Raw genomic sequence first — 17,544 nt, 5'->3', positions numbered from 1 at the left:
CCTTCGTTGATTCAAACTAGTAAAGTGTGAGGCCTCACCCAAACTTACCGTGTGTTTGATTGGACCACTTTGACTCGAGAACGAAAATGATAATGATTGAACGCAATATGAGATTGAATCTAATCCATGTCTCATTGTTCAATTTCTGTCTTATACAGAAAGGATAGATGACAACGATTACCATAAGTTCATTATCTTGCAATAGTGTATTCCAAGATCTGTTGGTTTATGAATTTAAAATGTCATAACATGTTGGGGACAACTATATGTAGCTAGAGCACCTCTGGCTGTCAGTGTTAGGTAATTTAACCAAAAACCGTCCAAGTGGGACACTGTTGGAAATTATGGACCAGTTCAGTTAATTTAACGCGACCGACCAAGTTACGACCCGTAAGGGTTACACCTTGGGTAACGAGGATAAAATCCGCTTAATTTAGTTAACATGTAATAATGAATAATATGATAGAGTTTATTTTTTGAATAAATAAACTAATACGGGTTTGGGGCCCGGTTATTGTTTTCATAGCATTATATTTATAATAATAACCTAAATTGTTATCCAAGTAATAATATTAATCATACGTATATACATATGATTACTTGGAGAGGAATATAAGGATATTATTTTTTATATTATAACATACATACAATTGGTTTTTGGAATCAATCAATCCAACGAGAACAGTAGCCGGCCCCATCTTTGCATTGGTCTCTGCTTACGCAAAGAAGGGAATCAACTTTATCCAAAGGGAGTCAACTAGCACCGTTGTGGTTGCTGTTTTGAACACCACCGCCGCAGCCGGGTTATTACGTATCGTCACCTAGCGTCGCTCGTTAACTCTCGGTGTCTCAACCGGTTATTTATTAACCGAGGTAAAATTAAATTTTGTCGACTTTGATTTATATTTAATTCTGTTTGGTTCGTATCGTACTCGTATTGTTTGTAACCAGATCCTGTACGGTTCCGTTAATTGCTGATTGCTCGTTTTCGTATTCCGCTGCGTATTCATTTATTAACCTGATTAATAATTATGAAACCTTTATAATTAAAACCGGGTTTAAAGGTTAAACCGTTGACTGATCACCACTAGAACCCAACAGTATTTGCAAGAATTTAAATCATTTACGTTTGATTTAGATACGTACATTCTAGTAACGTGTGCTTACAAAATTATAAAACATCTACAAATTGTCCATCTATATATACATATGAGGTGATGCATTTATTGCTGCTCAGTGTTTATTGTTGCCAAGGGATATAAATAAGCTCATCTTAACTCATCCAACTTTCACAAAACAACATTATTATTATCTTTGCTAGTCGAGATGGACCCAAATACCCTCGCTTGGTACACCAAGGCGACTTAGAAACAAAATGTAGTACGCGGGAGGAGCGACTAGTTTGCCAGGTGCGACATACGTGATCACGCCATTCTGAACGCTTGTTATGGCCGGGACGAGCATCCTCTGGTTCGGCGAGAACCCATGGGTGGTGAATGGTGGGTACAACATGATATCCGTCTTTGAGCTCATCTTCGGCCTTGCAGGATCAAGCGCAGGGTCACGGTAAGGAGGAATGAATTTCTCGACCCTCAATTCCGTTGGATACTGGGTGTTATATGTGTAGAACTGGTGCATGTTGCTGCCCGCAACCAGCACAGTGGTGTCAGGTAACAATACTGAGCAAGAATGATACATTCTAGCAATTGTTGTGGGGGCCAGTTCTTTAAACCTTTTGCCCATGGGTTTATATGGTCTATATAACACCGGGACAAGATTCGCATCCTTGGCATTTTCCCAGCCCGAAGTGCCGGATTTTGCACCATTAAGCATCAAAAGGTCACCATTGGCAAGGTGTATCAAGTCCCCCATGGTCCTTGGTGACGGCATCTTCTGTTCTACCACCCAAGTTGCATCTCGTTTCAGGGGTTGGATTCTATGACAATCTTGTAGCGCGGGCAGGAACTTCTTATCTTTAGCATGTCTTAAGTCCACCTGTTCGTACGCATTTGGTGCATTTCCACCGCAAACTACAATCTCGGTATTAAGAGGTTTCTCTTTTTGATCCGGTGTGAGTTTCAATGGGAAAAGTGCGGACATGCCTGAAGCTGGATAGTTGCGGGATCCCCCTGGTAACTCAGGGTACTCATTTACGACTTTACCCGTTTGTGCAGTAAGTCTGATCGCTCGGTTGTTGGCAAACACGAATATATTACCATCGGGCAATAGGTAAACAAAGGGGTATAGATTATTTGAATGATTGTGTAATTTGTATTAAAAAAGAATCATTTAAAAATATGGTTTAATTTGCCGTTTCCAAAAAATTAAATCACATAGAGGACTTGTAATAGGTATTTTGATCTGTTATATATAATGAACTTTATTTTTACATAGTTTATTTTTAGCACCCCCCACCCCCATCACCACCCCACACACACACTGAGTTGATGTTCTGGATCCGCCACCGTGGACTAGTGGACTAGAGTGCTGGGTTAACAAGTCAAGCTTAACAAACTTTTCAATTGACCAACTTTTTTCAAACCTATGCATGCAGAATCCGATCAAATAGACGACTGTCTGTCAATAACTTGAATGGTGTTTTAAACACCCATTTTTGCCTTGTATCGGGTTATTGCCAAGTTGAAGAGATTTTTTTTGAAATACTGGAGCTGCTGATGAGAATTTTGGTGTCCTTGTCTCCGGTAATCCGATTGTTATAAGGTAAACTGGCAGGTGTTAGTTATTTTGGCGTCCAACGTTTATTTTATCTTTTTTCGTGCCGACAGGATGTTTTTGGCATCTGACCATTTATAAAATAACCCAGTGTATTTCGTTTAAAAACAACAAAAATCTCATAAGTTGAAATTTTATGAGCATTGGTTTTGGGGCCATTGTATAGTGCTTTTTAAAATATATAAATTGATAAAAAAAAACCATCGATTCGACGAGGACATGCCTGTCAGTCCGCTGTAGACATGGGCTGCAGGAAACGAGGGTCTCTGTAAAAAAAATAAAACTATTGATTTGCCTATAAAATGAGTTGGCACGCGGTATCATCTGGTTGGCAAAATGTTGTCGGTGTAATGTTTAAAACTCGACAAATAGACAGGAAAAACCGGGTATACTGGACATTTTGTTGTGTATGACCGGTAAAATGGGCATTTTGGTAAGAATATACTTAAAACATATGGAACAAACCGTAAGTATTCTGTACTTTGAGGTCCTCCAGCTATAAGTGATGGCATGCGCATAGCAATCAGGCTGGTTATTTGCTTCCGGGTTTACGGGGCAAGGAACTCCTTCAGGCAGTTTCAGCCCCGAAGGGCCAAGAGACGTCGTATCAAACCAAACGATCTGATCGTTAGGCATCAACTGTAGTTGCATTGCGGCCACTCCTGCATTGGGATTATCAATTTTCCAAGTGCCCAAGGACTTGGTCTCAAGCTCAGGCTTCGCGTAGTCGGATCCACCATCCGCGACTCCACGTAAATTGTCCGGGTTGAGAAGACCGCGTAAATTGTCCGGGGCGGCAAGGACCGAAGATGCGAGTAATATATGAATGAGGTAAATGAGGTATGGTTTGATTATGGAAACCGTTGGAGCAAATTAGTTTGAAAGTTTATTACATCACCATAAAATTCCTTTTTATAGTTTATTGTCCAACAAAATCGATGGTTGATCAAAAGAATTAATATCCTGAGACACATGGTTTCTAATTATAGTTTCTGCATCTCAAGACTCGGTCTCCTGTCTTCTCTATATCCATGTTTTGTTTAACCTTTTTGGGTCTACAGTTTAACTTTGGACTACCTATTGCAATATTGTTTTGAGCATTTTATTAATCGGTTTCGTATACTTTTATACCAAGATTTTACGCCAAATTTTTTACACATCCCAGGAAGACTTTTCTAGTTCGTACATATCATTTACCAAATTAACAACCAAAAATATTTTTTAATAAGCAAGTATTTGTAGATGTAAATTTATATAATATTATAATGGCTAAGTAAGTGAATCTTGTGCTACATACTTGTAATTCTTTTCGACTTAAGCGTTTTCAATATTTAGCTAAAAAGGTTAATTAGTTTTCTTCACGTTCGAGTGCTTTTCTACATAATCAGATTTTATTTCTTTAATTTAAGAATGCGAATTAGTTGCTTTATTTTTAATGAATTTCGACTTAAAGTAGCTTTGCTTACAAGGTGTAAAGGAGTAGTCAAACTAATCAATCAATCAATCATACCCAGTAAAATCCCACCGACAGCAAAGCTATAGGTAGGGTCTGGGGAGGGTGGGATGTAGGCACACCGTACCTCTATCCAAAGGAATAAAGAGGTGGCTTCCAGAGAGACCCTCGGCTCTAAGTACATGTGTCTGAAGCAAAATAAAGGAAATCAAAGTTTAACAGTTATATAAAAACTACTACTAATTATAATAATATTAATAATAAGGTCACAGTTTAACAGCAATATAAAAGCTAATAATAATAATAATAATAATAATAATATTATATGTAAGGGAAATACCATTATGGTATGTGACCTAAATAAGTTAAGTCTAAGCCCTAAGTTATTCAATTCTCTCTAAAAATCCTTAACTTTAATTCTACTTCTCCACGAATTCCTATCCTCAACCATGTCCTCGGAGAGGTTTAGGTCTATCAAATCATGCCTAATCCTCTCATCCCAAGTCAATTTAGGTCGTCCTCTACCCCTTCTCCCCTCTATAGTAATGTTTTCTACGGATCTAACAGGATTCGTCGTCTGTCTTCTCTTTACATGTCCAAACCATCTCAATCTCCACTCTCTTATCTTGTCAGCTATGTTCGCCACCCCTAATCTCTCGCGAAACACAACGTTTCTTATTCGGTCTAGCCTTGTGTGCCCACACATCCAACGTAGCATTCTCATTTCTGCTACCTCCATCTTCCGCACTTGTGCCTTCTTGATGGCCCAACAATCTGATCCATATAGCATTGCAGGTCTAACTGCCACCCTATAGAATTTTCCCTTTAGTTTAGCATTCTCATTTCTGCAGGTCAAACTAATGTAGTATTTAAAGTTATTCTGAAAAACATATACATGTAATTTCTTGCAAGTATACCTTTCTAAAGCATTCTTTGTTATTCAAGAAGTTATAGCAAAGTCGGGTCGATATTTTAATGGTCTTGGCAATGGAGTAGAAGGTCTGACGGTTAGAAAATAAAGTAAATTAAAAAGATTTCGAAAGATCAGGTTATTATATTTTCCCAAAATAGAATATGTGAACAGATATATGACGACAAAGATTAGAACGTTAGAGGCTGGAATCAAGGGATATGACATTCCTTTTATTTGTGTTTTCCTTGTTAAAGGTCAACACCTTTGTCTATTTAGTTACTTGTCTTGTACCTTTTGTAAGACCACAAAAAGAGAGTAAAAAAACACAAAAGAATTCTATGTACTCTCTTTTGAAAAATGGTATCAAAGCAGTTCATACGGTTCTAAAACAGCCAGCTCTATTCTCCTCATCATTTACCTCTAGTTTTTCAATATTTCTATTAGCAAACTGCCACGTCCAAAGACGGTAAGTACATAACACAAATGACCTTTCAATCCAGATCACAAACCTTCTCAAACACGGTCTCAACTCCCAAAAACAAAACCTGAAACAAAGTCTATCAGATAGCAGATAAGCCCTAAACTTAACACCCAAAATTATGCCTTATGGACTCAGATGATTCGAGTTGCTATAAGCGGAAAATCAAAAGAATTGTTGAGTCGTGTATCTACAAACCCACCAAATCAAACCGAGGAGAAATATGAGCAATGAGAACAAGATGATTTAGTCTTCTTCTTGTGGCTTAGTCAAAATATAGAACTGAACCTTGCAAGCAACCTAACCGAGTTCCCAACAGCAAAATCGCTATGGGACGCTTTAATTGTCACATACAACTGTGACAAAGAAAAATTACATACCTTTAATCTCAATGTCAAGGAAAAAAAATCAAACAAAATGACATACCTCTCGAAAACTTCAGATCGTGATGTTGGACCATTGGGGAGCAATTGAGCGAATTGATCCCAGTCACATGACGTGTGCAGTTGATATAAAAAAATACAGCATAATAAGGTTTGAATAAAAATTATTTCAATTTATTAATGCTTTAGATTAGAAATATGATCACATACAGAAGGACGTTTTGAAACGAGATCCCTTATCCTCACTAGAGGGCGCCTATGCCGCCGTTCGAAAAGAAGCCGGCCACCTGAACATCTTGGGTCCGGCTTCAAACGTTGCATCGTCATAGCAAGGCGTGGCGGCTGGGTTCGCTACCACTGGATCAGAGGAACCGAGGAATCGGGTTTGTATCAAAAGGGCACTACCAGTAAGACCAAGGGTGGAAATCGAATGGGTCAACATCCTAGGCAGATAAATCATCATTAAAATGCAGTCACTGCAGGGATGTTAAAACACACCAAGAACAATGCTTCAAACTCATTGGAATTCCAAATGGGTGGACCGATAGGCACAAAAAGGGAAACAGAAATGGTGCGGCAGCCGCCATGGGAAACTCAAAGTCACCAATATCAAAGACAACCAGCGTAGCGGAGAGAGAAGCAACAGATTCGGTGGTTTTGAAGGTTCCACCAGAGAAAAAGCATGCAACGCTCAGACGACACTTGTAACGGGTTTGAGATATTGATCTCAAACCCTTGTATTTTAAACCCTTGCATTTCAGATTCTTTTTATTAGACAATATAGTTAGACACTTAATCAGATACTGAGGAATCACGAGATTATCATGATTCGTGTATTGAAGGATCTAGTCTTGATATATGATTGATGTTAGACGATTAGGGTTACGGTGTGTGTTTGTGTGTGTATTGAGAGAATAATTGGGCAATGCAACGAGAGAAAATAAACAAAATAATTAGAATATTAAATTAATAATAGGTTACAACCTATATATAGATGATTACTCATTCGCTATACATGCATAGCGAATGAGCCACATTCGCTACTCATACGCTAGACATTCCCCTAGCGAATGGCCTGATACATCGAATCCCATACGTTAAACTCCTATGGCGTATGAGGAACCAAAACTGTTCATTCGCTAACACCCTTAGTGAATGAACTTACAATATTGTCAAAACTACTTCTTCGATTAGTACAAATTACAACACTAAATACAAAGAAAGGGACGACTATAGAGGTATCAACAAACTCCCCCTTGTATAGAGCTTTGTCGGTCTTCACGTCTTGAATCGGTTGGTCTTCCAGTTAGCACATATATGAATCCCTAATGTATGACATACACGTAAAACCTTTTGGAATTGCATAGCCAGCTCGTTGTCTTTATTATGCTCCCATTTGAAGTGATTGTAAAATAAAACATCGTTACAATTCTTATATAGGTTAACCAACCACATCGGATCCAAAATCCGAAGATTCTTGATCTTGTCACCATATGCCAGCACAAGCATGGCTTCACCTGTATTTTCATCATGGTACCACCTACTGAATTCCTTATAAAGACTACGTGGTAACACATTTAACGGAACTTTCTTCAAAGTGTGAAGCAACTTCACCTTTAATACCAATTTTCTCCACGTTGTACGAGTATCAATCTCATCAAAATATTGTCATTTAGGCACCTGTGTAACATCGTGAAAGTTTCAGGTTTAAAATACCAAGTTTGAAAGATAAAGGACCAAAAATGACAAATTCTAAACTCAAGGGCTTAAAATGAAAATTCTGATTTTCTGTCCCATAGCGATACACGACGAGAAAAGGTACAAGCCCATCGCATATCGCGAAGGGCTTGGTCAAAAATCAAAAAGAGAGGTCAAAGGCGGTATGCGATCGCCAAAGAACCTACGTCATCGCACATCGCGATGACGTGGTCTGACAAGCCAAGACACGTGTCTCCACATGTCATACGGTGGCACTATGTGTCTTCACGTGTCACACGTGGCACCGCGTCCACCACGTGGCAAGCCTAGAGGTGACTGCGCAATGCTACGTCGTGATACGCGACAGGTGACCAAGGGACCATCGCGTATCGCGATGGGTCCCAGAAAAATGTCTATAAATAGCAACTCCGGGTGTTCTCATTTTTCACACCCAAATTCACATACATCTCCCTAAACCCCATAAAAGTATATCCTTGATTACCTCGATTTTCGTGCCCAAAATACTCGATTAGCGTACCGACGGTTCCTCGATTTCGTGCCACACACACCAACGACATTCCAACAAAGAAGGAGGTAATACCATCATGATGTCCCGGCGACTCGCATCGTGGGAAGAAGTGTTGGTGTCTTGTTTTGTGTGAGAAGAAAAGGTGTCGAGACAAAAGGGTTGATCAAGAAGATAAATAAGTCAAAGCGGCGTTGAGGTGCTGCTCGATTGTGTATGGTTTTTATAAGCTGACCATGGTAGGCAAGATGCCCGAATAAAATAATAAAATATTGAAAAAGCTTAAAACCCTAAGTCGAGGTTATACTTGATACCTCGATAAATAAAAGAAAATTTAACAAAGAAAAGAAAAGAAAGAATATATATATATATGTGTGTGTGTGTGTGTGTGTGTGTATGTGTGTGTGTGTGATTATTATATAATTCTTTGTCATAGATTATTTAAGTAATTATGAATATTCTTAAAATGATAAAGAAAAGAAAAAAATACGTTTCATTGAGAAGAATAAACGTAGGGTTTTAAAGAAAAGTAAAATAAGATTAACTAAAAGTTATCTTATAAAAGAAAAGAAATGGAAATAAGTTAAAAGAAAGACTTTTAATTTATGAGAAAGAAAGAATGCCTTTTAACTATAGGTTTTAAAGTAAAAGAAAATATAATTGAGGTAAAGATTATAAAAAAGACTAAAGATCTTGAGCCGGATTGTATATCCGACTACCAAAAAGTTATACTCGTAATACAGGTGCGAGATAGCAAGGGAAAGACCCTCGAACAGTGTATTGAAGCTGATCCAAATAGAAAAAGGTGAATGCCCCCCAAACTTTACAAACTTTTTTAAAAGTAGTCAAATAAATTAAATGAAAATGTTTACATCGGACAACGTGTCTCTAAAACATTATAAACAAAAGAAAAACGCTAGCCCTCAGGCTGTCGTGTACGCTTGTCTGGATCCTTACAAATGTGGTAAACGCGGTGGGCACACCGCACCACACCTGGTCATATGACGCTTTCCTGCGGGGAGCATGACCATGTGTATAAGAATGGTACCTAACTAGTGTCGAACGCTGCAGTGTTTGTTGGGGTATTTAGTGTAGAGACTTGAGTTTATAATTGTGTTGTTTTAAAGCTTGACTATTCCTAAGCCACGTTGGGCTGGACATAACTATGTCTTGAGGGGTAATCAAGTTAAAGAAAATATTTTAGCAACAGCATATTCACCAGCATGTGTTGTTGACGTATTTTCTAAACATTTTGTAGCTAATCAAGAATAGGGCTTGGAAGCTCGAAGTGCTCAAGATATCTGTTGGCTCGGATCTTTTTGTTAAATATTGAAATATGAAATAGTGGTTTTATAATTAAATAAGTGATGTTTTTGATAAACTTAAAACAGGTATTTTATAATCATGTCTTTGGTTAATGTAAATATTACATTTTAAATCCATATGTTTTAAAGACTTCCGCTTTTAATACGTAACTCTGATATATTTATAAATGTGGTACCAACATATGCGTTGCAAGCCTAGGCCATGGTCTGGGGTGTGACAAGTGTTGGTATCAAAGCCATCGATCTTAGCGAATTAGGTATTAAAAGATAATACCTAAGCTTCGATCAAAGTATAGGAAAAATATTTTGTTACTAGTTTAAATTTAAATAAGGATAAGATAGGCTGGTAAACCTTTTTATCCCTCCCCAATCTTAACCACCCAACCTATAGATGTTGTTCAAGAAGATCATGGATAGATTTATGCGAGATGCTTGGAGAGTTGGAATTCCCGAATCTCTACCAAAGATAACATAAGTGAAGATTACTACGAGTCTTTCTTCAACCAAGACCAATTCATTGACCGAACCTAACCAATATACTTCCATGTAACCGAGCAATGTCTGATCAACTTACCCGATAGTCCACCAATGCAAAGGAATGATCCTCCAACACATTCAAGCTACCACGCGTCAAGCATACCGATGTACCACCCATCTGAGATCTAACATATCACCCTTCCGATATTCCGATATACCAACCATCCAAAGTTCCAACATATCAACCGCCAATTACTCATCCATCTTATGCCTTCCTCTCCAACAAACAAATCAAAGAGGAGCCCGAGTCCGACTCGTCCGACTGGATGCAATGCCACTCTGACCAACGAAGATGGCACACTGGAACCTCTGCTTTTGACTCTGTTGACTCTCACCCCAACAACTATGAAGGACAGTCTTTGCCTTGAATGAATCAGAAAAGTAACAACGGATTAGTGGAATGAGGGTGCAACCACTCTTCCACAAGAACTTGAATTATGGCTCCGTTGATCCCTATGCAATACCTCGAAGAACTCAAGAACAAAGCATCATCAAGTTTCCCACCATACCAAGGCACGATTAGAAAATCGGTCAAATCCCGCCCTAAACCGTCCCATGTTGAAGAAAGTGTTCTTGATTCAAATGTTGATGGTGATGTGAAACAAAAGTTTAAGAAAATGAAAATTAATAGTTGTATACCGTAAGATGGCTCGAGTAAATGGAGTCGATCGTGATTATAAGAAAGTGCTCCGATCAAGAAAAGATACAATACTCTGCCCAAATGTTCCAGGGCGAAGCGTTAGAATGGTGGAATACGCTGATTTTGAGCAAAGGTCGACAAGTGATGTACAACTTATCGTTGAAAGATTCAAGGAGATGATAATGGCGAAGTTTTGTCTTATGCATGAAACCGACCAGATCCAAACCAAATTTCTTAATCATAAGGTCTTAGGAACAAATCTGCGTGAATATAACACCAAATTTCACGAGTACTACCAACTCGTTCCCCAGCTGGTTAACCCTGAATCCAGCAAGTAACACGCTACCTATGGGGATTGCCGCGGGAAATCCGCGACATGGTGAGGTCACACCTCCCACAAACTGCCGACTCCGCGATGGAGTTAGCTAGATATTTCATGGGCGGCCTTGTCTGCAACATGGAGGAAGACAAGAAGGTCGTGTCGACCAACGACCAAAGGAGGACTGGAGGAAGCTCCCGATTCAAGGGCAAGGGCGTAAACCAACACCGAACATGATTCAATACCAATTCCATGCTATTCAAGACGTGCAAAAAGCACCACAAAGGTCAATGCCATTTTGCTCCGTCATCAACCGCAATTCTTTGTGATTCATGTCACTAACCCGGCCATACCGCTGCTGATTGCCGGAAAAAGACAATGACTTGCTTCATTTGCAAGGAGATGGGACACTTAAGCTTTGAGTGCCCAAAGAACAAACCCGTGACTGGTGGTGCGGGTGGAAGTGGTCAAGCCAAGAAAGGTAATGCAAGGGTCTTTATGCTCGATGCCTGAAAAGCGGCCGACATACCAGAAACCATTACCGGTAAGTTCTTTGTTAACGATACATCTGCTAGGGTTTTATTCGATTTGGGTGCCAACTTAAGCTTTATAGATTATAATTTTTTTAGTCTATTAAACGAAACCTTAAAAAAACTAAATAAAACTCTAAGCGTCGAGACCGCTAGTGGTGAAATCGTCGAAATCTCCGAAGCTTTAGAAAACGGAAAAATCTTGTTAGCTGGTTATATTCTGCCTATTAAATTGCTACCAATGACTCTTTATGGTTTGACATTGTACTTGATATGGATTGGTTATCCGACAACCATGCTCATATCATTTTCAATAGCCAAACTGTTGAACTTGGAGCCCTTAATAAACAAGCTATTCGAATTGTAGGGGAGAAAGACGCTGGCCAAGTTAGCATAATTTGCATGGTTAGGGATAACAAACGTTTGAATCAAGGATGTTTAGCTTTCATGACCTACGTCACCAAAGAACCCAAACCGAAGGAGATAAAGGACATTCCTATTGTCTCCGACTTTGCCTACGCTTTTCCCGACGAACTTCCTGGAATCCCTCCCGATCATGAAGTAGAGCTTAGGATCGATCTTATTCCCGGTACTGCTTCAATAGCCAAGCCATGTATCGTCTAGCTTCTACTGAAATGAAGGAATTAAAGAAACAACTTGACGAATTTGGCTTTAGAAGGGTTTCATTCGACCGAGTTCATCACCGTGGGGTGCACCAATCTTATTTGTCAAAAAGAAGGATGGATCCTTGCGCATGTGTATCGGCTACTGAGCTTTAAACAAAGTTATCATCAAGAACCGATATCCACTCCCACGAATCGATAATCTGTTCGACCAACTCCAAGGTGCGAGTTATTTATCAAAAATCGACCTTCGTTCTGTTTACCATCAACTTAAAGTCAAATCCGAGGATATCCCGAAAACCGCGTTCCGAACAAGGTATGAACATTATGAGTTCACAGTTATGCCATTTGGACTCACTAATGTGCCAGCCTCGTTCATGGATATGATGAATCGAATCTGTAAGCCGTACTTGGATAAATTTGTAATCGTATTCATCGACAACATACTTATTTATTCTAAGTCTAAGGTTGATCATGAAAACCACCTTCAAATCTTACTTGGAATACTAAGAACCGAAAAGTTGTATGCCAAGTTCTCGAAATGCGAGTTTTGGTTGCACGAAGTGCAATTTCATGGTCATATCATAAACGTTAATGGTATTCAAGTGGAGCCCGCTAAGGTTGAAGCTATCTCTAAGTGGGAGATCCCAAAATCGCCAACCAAGATCTGAAGTTTCTTAGGTTTAGCCGGCTACTATCGTAGGTTCATAGAAAACGTTTCTCGTATAGCCATTCCCCTAACTTCTTTGACTCGCAAAATTATCAAGTATGAATGGGGGACTAAACAACAAGAGGCGTTCGATATACTTAAACAAAAGCTTACCCAAGCACCTATACTGGCCTTGCCAGAAGGTACTAAGGACTTTTTTGTCTTTAGTGACGCGTCTCACTCCGGTTTGGGATGTGTACTAATGCAACGAAAGAAAGTGATCGCTGCGTCTCGTCAACTCAAGGTGCACGAAAAGAACTTTACAACTCACGATCTAGAGTTAGGAGCCATAATCTTTGCATTACAGATATGGAGGCACTGCCTCTATGGAGTAAGATTTATCGTGTATACCGATCAAAAGTGTTTGAAACATATTTTCAAGCAAAAAGAACTCAACATGCATCAACGACGCTGGATAGAAACTCTGAACGACTACGACTGTGAGATCGTCTATCACGAAGGCAAGGCTAACGTTGTAGCCGACGACCTAAGTTGTAAAGAACATAAAAAGCCGAGAAGAGTCCGAGCGTTAAGACTAGAACTCTAAATAGATCTCATTGAACAAATCAAATCTGCTCAACATCAAGCAATCAATAAAAACAAGATCCCTCATGAAAAACATAACGGCACCATTGACTCGCTAATAAAGGGTGACGATGGCATCCTTAGAATGGGAAACCGAATTTGGATACCAATTGTTGGGGACTTGCGTGAGAATATATGAATGAAGCTCACAAGTCCAAGTACATGATGCACCCCGATAGTGACAAAATGTACCGAAATCTCAAACCGAACTACTGGTGGAATGGGATGAAAAAGGACATCGCTTCGCATGTGGCGAAATGTTTAAGTTGTTTGAAAGTAAAGGCTGAACACCAAAAGCCATCAGGATTGCTTCAGCAACTCGAACTTCCCATTTGGAAGTGGGAGTTAATAAACATAGATTTCATTACAATACTCCCGATAATGACTCATCAACATAATGCCATTTGGGTCATAGTGGATAGACTAACAAAATCCGCTCATTCATACCAATCAAAGAATTATACTCAATGGATAGATTAGTATGTGAACAACATCGTTTCTTTGCATAGATTACCATTGTCTATAATATCTTATCAAGATAGTCATTTTACGTCTCATTTTTGGAAAAGCTTCCAACAAGCATTAGGCATAAAGTTAAATCTTAGCAATGCCTATCATCCACAAACTGATGGGCAAAGCGAAAGGACGATTCAAATATTGGAAGATATGCTATGTGCTTGTGAGATAGACTTCGATGGAAGTTGGGACAACCAATTGCCCCTAATTTAATTCTCGTATAACAATAGCTATCACAAGAGTATTCAAGCCGCACCGTTCGAGGCGTTATATGGTCGAAAATATAGATCGCCCGTGTGCTGGTCTGAAACTGGATATAATGAATTTCCCGGACCCGAGATAGTCTAAGAAACAACCGAAAAAATCTTACAAATCCAAGAACGACTTAAGACGGCCCGTGATCGCCAAAAGAGTTATGCTGATGTCCGTCGTAAGCCGTTAGAATTCATTGTCGATGACAAAGTTCTTTTCAAAATCTCGCCATGGAAATGCATTGTTCGCTTCGGTAAGAAAGGAAAACTTAGCCCTCGATTCGTAGGACCATTTGAAATACTCGAGCGAATCGGGACTGTTGCATATCGCTTACGACTACCCGAAGAAATGCAAGGGATACACGACGTATTCCATGTCTTTAATCTGCGAAAGTGTTTAGCTGACGAATCTTTGTCTACTCCTCTAAAATATATCAAAATTAACGAAAATTTAAAATTTGTGGAACGACCTATTCAAATTGAATATACAAAGACAAAGAATTTAAAGAGACGAACTCTAAAGATTGTGAAAGTAAAGTGGGACTCACGAAGATGCCCCGAATACACTTGGGAACTCGAATCTAAAATGAAAAAGAAATACCCCCACTTGTTCTAATGAAGCAATCTCGTGGACGAGATTTATTTTAAGGTGGGGAAGATGTAACATCATGAAAGTTTCGGGTTTAAAATACCAAGTTTGAAAGATAAAGGACCAAAAATGACAAATTCTAAACTCAAGGGATTAAAATAAAAATTATGATTTTCTATCCTATAGCGATACGCGACGGGACAAGGGACAAGCCCATCACGTATCACGAAGGGCTTGGTCAAAAATCAAAAAGAGAGGTCAACGCCGATACATGATCGCCAAAGAACCTATGTCATCACATATCACGATGACGTGGTCTGACAAATATGGTGGCACTATGTGTCGCCACGTTTCACACATGGCACGTCGTCCACCACGTGGCAAGTCTAGACATGACTGCGCAATACTATGTCGCAATACGCGACAGGTGACCAAGAGACCATTGCGTATGGCGTTGGGTCCTAGAAAAATGTCTATAAATTGCAACTCCGGGTGTTCTCATTTTTCACACCCAAATTCACATACACCACTCTCTCTAACTTCTCTCTAAACCCCATAAACATATATCCTCGATTACCTCGATTTTCATGCCCAAAATCCTCGATTTGCGTACCGACGTTTCATCGATTTCCGTGCCACACGCACCGATAACATTCCAATAAAGAAGGAGGTATTACCATCCCGACTTTTCGACGACTCACCTCGTAAAACATGCCGACTTGGGAAGAAGTGTTGGTGTCTTGATTTGCGAGCGAAGAAAAGGTGTCGAGAAGAAAGGGTTGATCAAGAAGATAAAGAAGTCAAAGTGGCGTTGAGGTGCTGCTCGATTTTGTAGGGTTTTCATATGCCGACCAAGGTAGGCAAGATGCCCGAATAAAATAATAAAATATTGAAAAGGCTTAAAACCCTAAGTCGAGGTTATACTCGATACCTCGACAAATAAAAGAAAATATAACAAAGAAAAGAAAGAATATGAATATATATATATATATATATATATATATATATATATATGTGATTAATATATAATTCTTTGTCATAGATTATTTAAGTAATTATGAATATTCTTAAATAATAAAGAGAAGAAACAATACGTTTCTTAGAGAAGAAGAAACGTAGGGTTTTAAAGAAAAGTAAAATAAGATTAACTAAAGGTTATCTTATAAATGAAAAGAGAAGGAAATAAGTTAAAAGAAACACTTTTATTTTATGAGAAAGAAAGAATACTTTTTAACTAAAGGTTTTAAAGTAAAAGAAAATATAATCGAGGTAAAGATTATAAAAATACTAAAGGTCTTAAACCGGATTGTATATCCGACTAACAAAAAGTTATACTCGTATTATAGGTGCGAGATAGCAAGGGAAGATCCTCGGACAGTGTATTGAAGCTGATCCAAATCGAAAAAGGTGAATACGCCCGAAACTTTACAAACTTGTTTAAAACGAGTCATATAAATTAAATGAAAAGGTTTACATGGGACTACGTGTCTCTAAAACATTATAAATAAAAGTAAAAGCGATAGCCCTCAGGCTGTCGTGTACGTTTGTCTGGATCCTTATATATGTGGTGAACGCGGTGGGCACACCGCACTACACCTGGCCATATGACGCTTTCCTGCGGGGAGAATGACCATGTGTATATGAATGGTACCTAACTAGTGTCAAACGCTGCGGTGTTTGCTGGGGTATTTAGTGTAGAGACTTGAGTTTATAATTGTTTTGATTGAAAGCTTAACTATTCCTAAGCCACGTTGGGCCAGACATAACTATGTCTCAAGGGGTAATCAAGTTAAAGAAATATTTTAGCGTCAGCATATTCACCAGCATGTGTTGCTGACGTATTTTCTAAACATTTTGCAGGTAATCAAGAACAGGGCATGGAAGCTCGAAGTGCTCAAGATATCCGATGGCTCGAATCTTTTTGTTAAATATTAAACTATGAAATGGTGGCTTTTTAATTAAACAAGTAATCCTTTTGATAAACTTAAAACGGGTATTTTATAATCCCGTCTTTGGTTAATGTAAATATTACATTTTAAATCCATATTTTTTAAAGACTTCCGCTTTTAATACGTAACACCGATATATTTTCAAATGTGGTACCAACATAAGCGTCACACGCCTAGGCAGTGGTCTGGGGTGTGACAAGTTGGGGCTTGAAAAACTTGAAACCTTGATGTACTTTATGAACCAAATGTCGATAGAACCAATAGATTTTCCGATTGTCCCCACGGTTCGTGAACGGTATAAACGCCAATATATGTGTGTACAAATGCGACATGGACATTCATGGTTGAAGTACTAAATCCGATTATCCCACTTGACAATACAGACTTTCAAGTCATGCTCGTATATCCATGAGACAATATCGCTCTTCACCAACTTGATAGTAACAAACTTCTTCATTTGGTAAGCAGGCAACCTGGCATTCGACTATAAACATACCATCTGAAGTCTGTCTTGATTTAGCGGGTACTGGTCATTTTTCTTTCTCTTTTTCTTTTTCTTTCTCCTTTGCCAGTGGTTCCTCAACGTTCTTATAATCCTCTATAGCAAATAAAGGAATCCTCTCATCCGAATTATTTCTTGTATACATGTTAGGATATTCCTTGCCCGTGATATCCTCCATATCCACATCATCATAGAAAGTGTCTCCAGAGGGAATACTCAGGTCAACTTCCACATCATCGTAGCAAGTATCTCAAGATGGAATACTCGGGTCAACTTCCACATCAC

General features: G+C 38.9%; 1 pseudogene; it reads right to left on the bottom strand.

The window, feature by feature from the left end:
* Positions 1 to 1,250: 1,250 nt before the first annotated feature.
* Positions 1,251 to 3,552, bottom strand: LOC143598125 (putative aldehyde oxidase Art an 7 pseudogene; annotated as a pseudogene).
* Positions 3,553 to 17,544: the final 13,992 nt, after the last annotated feature.

This window comes from Bidens hawaiensis, unplaced genomic scaffold, assembly GCF_021521415.1.
Source record: "Bidens hawaiensis isolate Kalapana, Puna unplaced genomic scaffold, B.hawaiensis_p1.1 tig00049656_1, whole genome shotgun sequence".
Lineage (NCBI taxonomy): Eukaryota > Viridiplantae > Streptophyta > Magnoliopsida > Asterales > Asteraceae > Bidens > Bidens hawaiensis.
The sequence above is the reverse complement of the archived record's forward strand: the minus strand, read 5'-3'. Positions and strand labels throughout refer to the sequence as shown.